The following is a 9,957-nucleotide window of genomic DNA, read 5'->3' on the forward strand; positions in this document are numbered from 1 at the left end:
CATTACAAAACAAATAATCATTCAATAATCTATTCACTTATTTATGTACATACATAAATATGTATTAAAAGTAGTATATCGCCTATGCATATATATCATTGCAATACTTTGTTCCATAGTCTTTTTCGTATTCAATGTTAAAAAATACTTAATTCGAAATCACATTTCATAGTTGTACTCATAGTAGTAAAAATATGCAGCTTCTGCTGACTATAAATATATATAAGGTGTTGTATTGAATAAAATTTGTTAATAAACAGTAACCGTAGATTTTTCATGATAAAAGTATTTTTGTAACGTAAACAATTTAACAATCCAGTGAATAGAACCCGAAGGATTTAGGAATTCAGTGATTAATTCAAAGATAATCGTAACAAAACTTACAGTAACGACGTTTTAGCATTCTTTGGCTATTTCCCTTTCGTTTATTTAATGTTTATTGTTTTTTTTTTTGAAAGTGTAGCTCGTTATCTAAAAGAAAAACATGTTAGTAAAAATTGCAAACTTTTTCATTAACCATTCTGAGTATGCAGTTGCCCATTCAATTTTATTTGAATGAAGTGCGGTAACAAAAAATTGCCAAAAGTCAACACTTACCTAAATAGCTACTTCAAACTCGCACTACTAAAATTCAAAAAACTGCGTACTCCACAAAATTTTAAAAATCTGATTAAACAGTTCCAAAATTTTGATGAACATTTGTTAAGATTCGTCGAATTTTTATAAAGTTTGAAATTTTGATTTACAGTTTTTTAGATAGTAAGCTATATTTTCATAAGAAAAAATAAACTAAGAAAAATAGCCAAAACTTGCTAAAATGTGTTTTCCCCACTTACATTCTCGCTACCCTACGTCATATAAATGAACTATGAGAATACATTAATGACGGGAACTCAGATGCATTAATATTTTAAACTTTAAAAGAATTAAAAAAGTAAAAAATAAATAACATGGAATGAAGTGCGGAAAAACTAAAAAAAGAAACGGCTAAGAATCGGCCAATGCCGATGCCGATGCCGATTCTTTTGGCCGATAGTAGCCGATGCCGATGCCTATTAATCGGTCGGACTCTAGCTTGAAACATTGAATCCAAATGTGATTTGAACGCATCAACCGCATCGTCAGGCGTCCGGATACGTTGACCTCGCAATTTATTTTAGGTCCACAGAAAAAAGAATAAATCATCAATCAATTCGATGTTTTGAATGCTCAAAAACATGTTTGATGTCTAACTGCCGTCCCTAGATTGGCGCGTCAAGCGCCAAACAACTGTCAAAAATCCTCATGCCCATACAATTTGTATGCAGAATCCCACTAATTTTTGACAGGGCGTTTCGTGTTGAAGTTGGATGCAGAAGACGGAAAGAAAGGGAGAGGACATAGCGTTGCCGTAGCTTTCGCTGGAAAATCGTCACTTTACCCTAAAAAAAATCGTAATTTCGGCCAAAAAATCTTCAAATTTTTGTTTATTGTATTTTTTTAGCAAAATAAAGAATGCAAAGGAATTACATACAATGAGTCGTATGCATAAATACTAAGCAATTGGGTTTTTTTTTTTTTTAAACTACCGGTTACCGAATTATCGTGAAGGAAGCTTGATAATTTTTCTAATAGTTGGTGCAATCAGCTGTTCGATATTTATTCAATTAATACGCCCGCTGCTGAAAGGCATAACATATATGAGTAATTAAATCCCTTAAATTTTCTGTTACAATTTATTTTTTTTTTTAGGAATAAAGCTACGAGTCCGCTTTTGATAAACATAGTTTACAAGACTTATAGCCTAGTTATGCATACTTAGCTTTGCTTGAGAGTTGTTAAATGGGGCTTGCGTGTAAGTGGTTACCCAACGCATAGCACTTCACATGTAGAATTCTATTGGGTTTTGGGGGGGGAGGTCAGAACACCTACATCCCCCCCCCCCTAAATACGGCCTTGGGTATGGTGGTTAGTACTACCCACCTGAAATTTTTAAAGGTGGGTAATTACCCACCTGAAAATTTGTAGAGAAAAAATAAGTCCAATTGAAAATCCTGTTTTAACCACACCTGAAGAGTATTTTCGGAAGATATATTATGAAATGTTTGACAAAGTTATTTGCCCCTTGACAAGTAGATTTGATATTGAATCGGCAACGTTTTATAACTATAGAAAAGCTCATTCTTGGTGAGACAGTAGATTTGAAGAAAATGTCACTTTTTATAATGGTGATTTTGACGAATGCAAACTCAATAGCGATAAAGATATGGCTCTATGCATAATGAGGCGTACAGAGCAAAATCCAAGATCCGTGAAAGATGTTGCATTGAATTGGTACGCTTCATTAGATTTCTTGCTACAATTCCAGGGTCTTCATGCTCCAAAATTATTTGCTCTCGACAATGCTTCAATAACGGTTCAACCATGTAGCAATATTGCATTCTTATCCATGAACTCATGAACGACTTCATTTCTCGAATGGCCGTGTTTCCATGCAGAAATAAAAAAATTTCAAAATTTGATTAAATGACAATATGTACAAAATGTATTATACACGAAACAATAAGTTTTTCTAACAAAATCTGTTAACCTTCTCAATTAGATCGGCAAGCAATTTTTTTCCTGTATACTCTTGCCACCAGCAGAACTACCCACCCGGGCACAGGGCATTTCGCCGCCGCTGTACATACATATGTCATTTAGTGGAAAAACTAAAATAAAAAATCGTCATTACGGGGGAAAAATCGTCAAAACGTTATTGAGCTCAAAAAACGTCAATTCGGCAACGCTGAGAGGACAAAAATTGAAAGAGGAAATGAGAATAAAAACGATAAGTATAGCGCGCGCTGGCACTCGTTGGCATTGGAAAACGCACCGCTTAGCGCTCCAATTTAGGGACGCCAGTAAGAGCTTGCATTGTCGTGTTGGAGAATGATTCGTTGTCTGCGACTGGTTTCCCTTATTTTTTCAAACACTTCGTACCATTCAGAATGGACCGTGCTACGTTGCTCTACTTGAACGGTAGCGACATACCCAGTTATTCCGTAAAAACTAGCGATCATTTGCTTCGTACCTGTTTCACTTGGCTCGTTTAGAAAGACCGATACAGTCGATTGATTTTTAGTTTTACCGTCACGACCTTGTAGACGTCTCTTGAATCATCTCGATTCAATTTCTTGGGCATTTATTTGCAAACATCAACACGAACTTTTTACCCCTTTGACGGAACTTGATGCCTTGCCGGATTTTTAATATTCCACAGGTCACAGGCCTTTTTGGTCGAAAATGGTGGTTCACCTATCTTAGAAAATGCATTATATTCAGTTTTGTAAAAGACCTACATAGATTCCATCGCGGTATTGTGTTTAAATGAAAACTTAAAAAGATTAAAAAAAAGCCACTCATGCTCATTTACCCGTAGTTGCGTATGTAACGTATACGCCACGTAGCACCATAGGTAGTCATCTAACAAGTTTACTCGCACGCCTTAACTTAAAAGCCATATTATACATACATTTATAACAATTTTAGATTGAATTTCGAGTGCACCCATAAAATTTGTAAAAATGGAATTTTAATTTCTCCAATCATAGACATCTTTTACTCAATGTATTTCTGTTTTCAGTTGGTGATACACTACTCCATATATCGACTGCTGAGTGGATGATCGATCTATCTCGGCAGCCAGTTCGAAAACGCCCTAACTCAAAAACTTTTCAAGAACGCCCTATTTGAAAATGTAATTGAAAAACACTATGGCTGCGTTTCTTTATACATTCCGGATAATCCCATTTCACAGCCGGAATAATCAGAATGCGTTTGAAATATACGTTAACATATCATCAGGAACGTTCTAAAGAATAAGTAAACAAAAAAGTTTATTCCAAACATTCAGAATGAATAAAGAAATGCAGCCTATATCTCAGAATTTGGTTGAAAAACGCCCCATTTTAGAATTCGATTAAAAAACGACCTATCTCACTTCAAAAAGAATTGAAAATGTGCTGATATAGGGTGCTTTTGAATCGGCAGCTGAGATAGGGCGTTTTCGAAACAAATATATATATATATCTAAACCAGATTAGTATGGGACCACCTCTGAGACACTTTTCCGATGCAAAAAGAATTATCGAAATCGGTTAACGAGGTCCAAAGTTATGCGGTAACATACATAAAAAAAATAAAATAAAAAATAAAAAATATTCCGACGAACTGATAACCTCCTCCTTGTTTGGAAGTCGGTTAAAAATACATCAACCGCGCGCTTAGTGGCGTTTATTGTTGTTTATCTTTTGTATTTGGCGTTTTTCCTCTATTTACCAAAAAATGTCAATAAAACAGGGTTGCAGACGGAGAAGTTATGTTTTTAAAACGGGACTATTTTATAACTTCGATTTCAGAGGGAAAATTTTGTATTGTATTGTAGTTACGTATTGGATAGTTCAGCTCGAAAAAGCAGATAAACTGGTCATAAGTTTGTCGCTAACCAAACAACCTAATAACACTACTGTGAAATTTATAAAAGGCCAGCAGTCTGCCGGATATTCGATCGGATATCCGAATCCGGCTCTTATATTTTACATGGTATCTGGAAACCGGTTATCCGGCAAAATCTCTATCCGGCACATCGCTAGAAATAATCAAACAATAATAGAGAAATTAAGACTTTATAAATCTCAACGTGGACATTTTTTGAAGTTAATTTGTGATAATGAATTTAAGAGTGTAAATACCAAGGGTTACTTGAAAAACGAAATAGTTAAATCAAATAATCATACAGGAAATGCAGATATTGAGAGATTGCATAATACAAATACGGAGAAAATAAGAATGATGTCTATTGAACATAATAATAATAATAGATTGGCATGTGTAAGACATATGTTTGTTTTTGGCCGAGCTTCTCCTCCGATTTGTGCCGTGCACCTTGATGATGTCACACAGAGCGGAGGGACCTACAGTTTTACGCCGACTCCGAACGGCGATTGTATTTTTATGAGAAGCTGTTCATGGCAGAAATACACTCGGAGGTTTACCATTGCCTGCCGAGGGACGACCGCTGTTAAGAAAAAACATTTTTTCTATATTTTTTGTGATGTTGCTTTGACCAGGGTTGAACCCAGGCGTCGCGGATTGGAAGCGCGCACTGCTTACCACTACACCTCAGCGGCCGACAACATATTGAACATAATGCTCTTAATATTAAAGACAAAATTAGTAAAGCGATTGAATTTTATAACAATAGTTTTCAGTCAGTAATAAAGGAAAAACCAATATATGTTGAAATTGGACAATGCAATAATATTAAAATACATAAAAATATATTAATTATTATATTATATTATAATATCTTATTAACAGACTTACATAAAAAAAAGAAATAGTGAAAGGAGGAAACGAGATTTTATAAAAAATTATAAATCAGTTAGACACAAACAAGAACCTAAATTTAAATTTAATGACTCAGAAAATATTCACCCCTCCATTATAAAAAGAAAATTTAAATTTGAAGAGTAGGTAACCAAGTACAATATTTAATGTCAGAATTTTTAAAATGAAATTGAAAATCATTATTAAATAGTTATTTATACGTTGTTAAGATACACGAGTATCTTAGTTTAAATGAGGACGAAGTTATATTATAATGATGTTTACTTGTAACTTTTGTTAATTTCTACTATGAATTGTTAAACAACTTTGTACCAAAACATATTTTCTTATATTCAAAGAAAAATTTATCTCAAATTTCTTTTATGTACATAAAAAATTTTCATTCTAAAGGCGCTGGCCCAATACAGGCTTGCTTTGCACGCCTTGCTTCTTTAACTTGCTTTCATTTACTTCAAAAACTCGGCCAAATGGCGGTTTGGAACGCTGTCAAAGCAACCAGCTGTGTAGTTAAAAAGTCAAGGTTTGTTTCCTTACACTAAGAATAATTTTGCCATAAAATTCCAGAAAATTAAAAAAAAAGAAATACAAAACAATCTTTTCAGATCTATTTTTATATGAATGTGAATTAATTTTTGCATTTAAATGGAATGATAATAATTATACATACACATATACCTGTATGTACATTTATTAAAAACAACAAACTAAAAAAAAAATAGATTTTTCAAAAGACAACTTACCAGTAGTTTGACATCATAAATATCGCTAGCATTGTGTGAAAAGTTGATAAGTTTACATTTTATGAAGCCTCAAATTTTGATATAGAAAGTAAGAGAAATTAAGGATTAAGGTACTTGTTTTTTTTTTCTGGTTTATATTCAATGAAAGATAAATTTTATAAGTCCAAAAGAGGCCCCGAATATGCGATAAAGCCAAAATAATACGAAATTTTTTAACAGAAATCGAATTCTTCTGATTTGTGTGGAGTTTTGCTTTGCTTTAAACCCGCAAAATGTTGTATTCAAAGTTCCTGTAAAATTTGTAAAAATGGACGTAGCAACTTTCCACTTTAAGCCAGCGACATATTAAATATAATTATGGAAACATATTTCGGAATTCACACTTCCAATATTTATTTCATCAGAAGGCCTTAAAAACAATAATTAATACAAGCAGATAAAGAAGAAAATTGCAAAAAAACCTAGCAACTAGATTGTTCCAGTTTTGCACCCGACAGAAAATTTTACCATTTGCTTGACTTTTAATAAATTGGCCATAACCAATTTGAATATTTTAGCTTTTATGGTCATCTTGGGATACTTTCGCACAAGTTTTAGACGAAATCTGTTGAGAACGCGCGGTTTTCCTCAACGCCATGCCCAAGGTCTTGCATGCGATTGCGCTAATTTTCGCAATTGAACAGTGGCATTTTCAAACAATTCCATAAGTTTTCTGTTGAATCAATTCTGGGCTTTACGCAGGTCACTCCATGATTATAAAAACTTGGGATTTATACCTATTTGGCCCCAGTTTCGGAGGATATTTCTGATCATTGTCCTGTTAAAATTGATAAAAGCCTGCGAAAAATATCCTCAGAAATTGCCAAATTCTTTGAAAATGCTCATTTGTTGTCACTTTTCTTTTTACCGTCGATTTTTCCACAGTTCTTACTCCCTAAGGCGTAACACGGCCCTACATCATTAAATGTACACATACAAACCTAATAGTTTAAATATTTTGGGACGTTAGGCGTATCCCTGATGCAGGTGCACAGCACTTGAACCAATATTCCGACTTAAAACGTTTAATTTTATCTTCAGAGTTAAAAAATTAGGGCCGTGCCCTAATTAATAGTAAATTTTAGTGGAATAATGTGGTCGTTTATGAAGAACTTGTAAATTCCCGCTTCAAAATAATACCAATCCATTGTTTTTTCTTAGTAAAAATGCGTTTCTGACAAAAAAATTTTCTGTATGTCAAAACAGGCTTTCTCCTCTTTATCTTTGTGCTGCAATAACTTGTTCCCATGTCTTACATAATGTCCGGTCACTTGCTTTGTGGTGAAAAAGCAGTAATTTTTGATTTTGAATCAAAGTTTTTTGGTATTCAGAGACCCTCCAATATGCCTACCCTAGCAAATTGCAATTTTTTGTGGTCTCTTGACCATCGCTTGTTTAGATAACCATAAAACGGACATTTGGCCGATATGATTTCTTTCTTTATAGCGTAGCCTTTCTGACCGTTTTGCAAAAACTTTAAATTCTTTTTGCTGGGGTTGTGCACTTAAAGCACTCACAGCGAAAATCCCACGCGCATTGATTACAAAATTTGCCGGAAATGAGCCACAACTCCTCTTTGAATTATAAAATTCAGCAAATACTAAGAGGGTGCAAAACTGGAACAATCCAGTTCATTTTTGTTTGGTCATTTTTTTCTGAGTTTCCATATGCGAATCTTAAAATTTTTATGGTCAAACGTTTAGTTAAACATCGGTAAGGCGAAATGCAAGTTTGAATTACCATAAAGTAAATAAACTGAAGAAGTACATTACCACGAACTTAACTTTCCGTTCTATTGTTCCAGTTTTGCTCTTCAGTGTATATAGAAATTAGGGATGTTATTTTTTGGGCTTTTCGGGATGTCGTTATCACAATCCCGGAATCCCGGGAATAGTCCCGGGATTTAGATATTCATTAATTTTTAACTACTTAAATCGAAAAAATTGCTTCTAAATTGTTTGAGAAACTCTTCTACCATAAAATAAATAATAAATAAATGGGTTTGAAACCTATCTTTTTATTTAAAATGGCGTTTTTATTTTTTTTTCTCTGACGTCAGGATTTATTTTAAAGGACTTTGTAAGTTCAAAGATATGATTAACTCCAAAATTTCTTTAGAATTTAAAAAAATTTAAATTTTTTGGATTCAAAAGGACGAATAGGTAATTTTTTAAGCTGATAAAGTCAAAAGGATGAAATTCGAGGATGTTATCGAGTTTATATAAGTTCTTAACATATAATTTTTTCCAAAAACAAATATTGCGAAATTTCAAGGAAAAAATTTTAACAGGACATTTTCAATACTAACCAGTCCATATGCACAAAAAAAATTTAATCTGTTTAAATTCTACAGAATTTCCTCTTTAAATTGGCAAATAGTCCCGGGATTTTCGGGACCTTAAAAGGCCGGGATCTCGGGATTAACATTTCTTTCTTTAGATTTAAAATGACGTTAAGATGAAGTCTCTACGATGAGCAGAACCCGAGATATAAGAATTGAAGAAGTATTTAATTCGAATCACGAAAAATAAAAAAATTTTACAGATCATATTTCCGAAGAAAAAAAGAAAAAAAAAACATTCCTCGAATACGTGTTAGCTTATTTTATCTATAATAACCCTGCAAACCATTTTTTCAGAGTATTCTGCATTGTAAAGAAATTTTAAGGAATTCGTTAAGATTTAATTCGATTTTTTGCCGAATTTTCTAAAATAAAATAAATTACGCACACTTCCATTCTTTTACGAAATTTCGGAAGAAAATCTGTGAAGCAACGAAATTAATGCTGCTATGTGAAGAATATCTTTCAGAATTTTTCAAGAATTTACTTTATTTTTCGTACAGAAATTTCTTTACGAGTTCGTGTCAACCACTTCATATAATTTTCTTTGAAAATTGGCGCTTACACATACATATGTATGTTAGTGTCGCCGAGCTTCTCCTCCGATTTGTGGCTTGAGCCTTGATGTTTTCACACAAAGGGGAGGGACCTACAGTTTTACGCCGAATCCGAACGGCGATTGTATTCTTATGAGAAGCTGTTTTTCATGGCATTAGAGCAAAAACCACATTTGCGTGTATTTTGTTCTTGCTTCTGGTACTGAAAGTGTCAAAAACTGTTGATTTTTTTTTCTAAATCAAGGCGCGCCAAATACAAAAAAAAAATAAAAAATACAAAATTTAGATTGGAAAAGAGTAAAATTGTTGCAACTTTCTTTCTTAGTAAATTTGCTTGCTTCTCGAAGCATTGATCCATCCTTTGCAAGGCCCAGTAATCAGCGGTTGTGCTGCTGAGTGGGGCGAGCGTTCCAAAAGCTGCTATTCAATCGCTTGTTTTGTAGGGAAAAAGGTTTCACATGCAAATAGATTTTAACGATTTGGAATTTTTGTGGGAAGAAATTAAAAATACCTGACATTTTCCAGACCAAATAATTTGAAAAAAAAATCAAATGATACTACCCATGATACAAAAAAGAAGGTAGTTTCAATATACAACTTTTTGATTAAAAAGCAGATTTTTGACAATTGCTCAGTTGTGAAAAATTCGCAGCGGCGTTACCCAATTGTAAGTTGTTTGGTGTGGGAGATTTTATATCCTAAATTTGGGATTATAAATAAAATAGTTGTGTTGATATGTACCTTTTAAAAATAATTAATATCTTATCTTAAAAACGTTCAAATTTAACATTAAATTCGATAACAACTTGCCAAATCATTATTTTAATATTAATACAATTAGTGAACATATTTTAAAATTTTTTCAGTGTCCTCAAGTCATCTGATTATTTCACAATGTAGTTTTCTATAT

Source organism: Rhagoletis pomonella, unplaced genomic scaffold, assembly GCF_013731165.1.
Source record: "Rhagoletis pomonella isolate Grant_MI unplaced genomic scaffold, Rhpom_1.0 Rhpom_scaffold_00002, whole genome shotgun sequence".
NCBI classification, from domain to species: Eukaryota; Metazoa; Arthropoda; class Insecta; order Diptera; family Tephritidae; genus Rhagoletis; species Rhagoletis pomonella.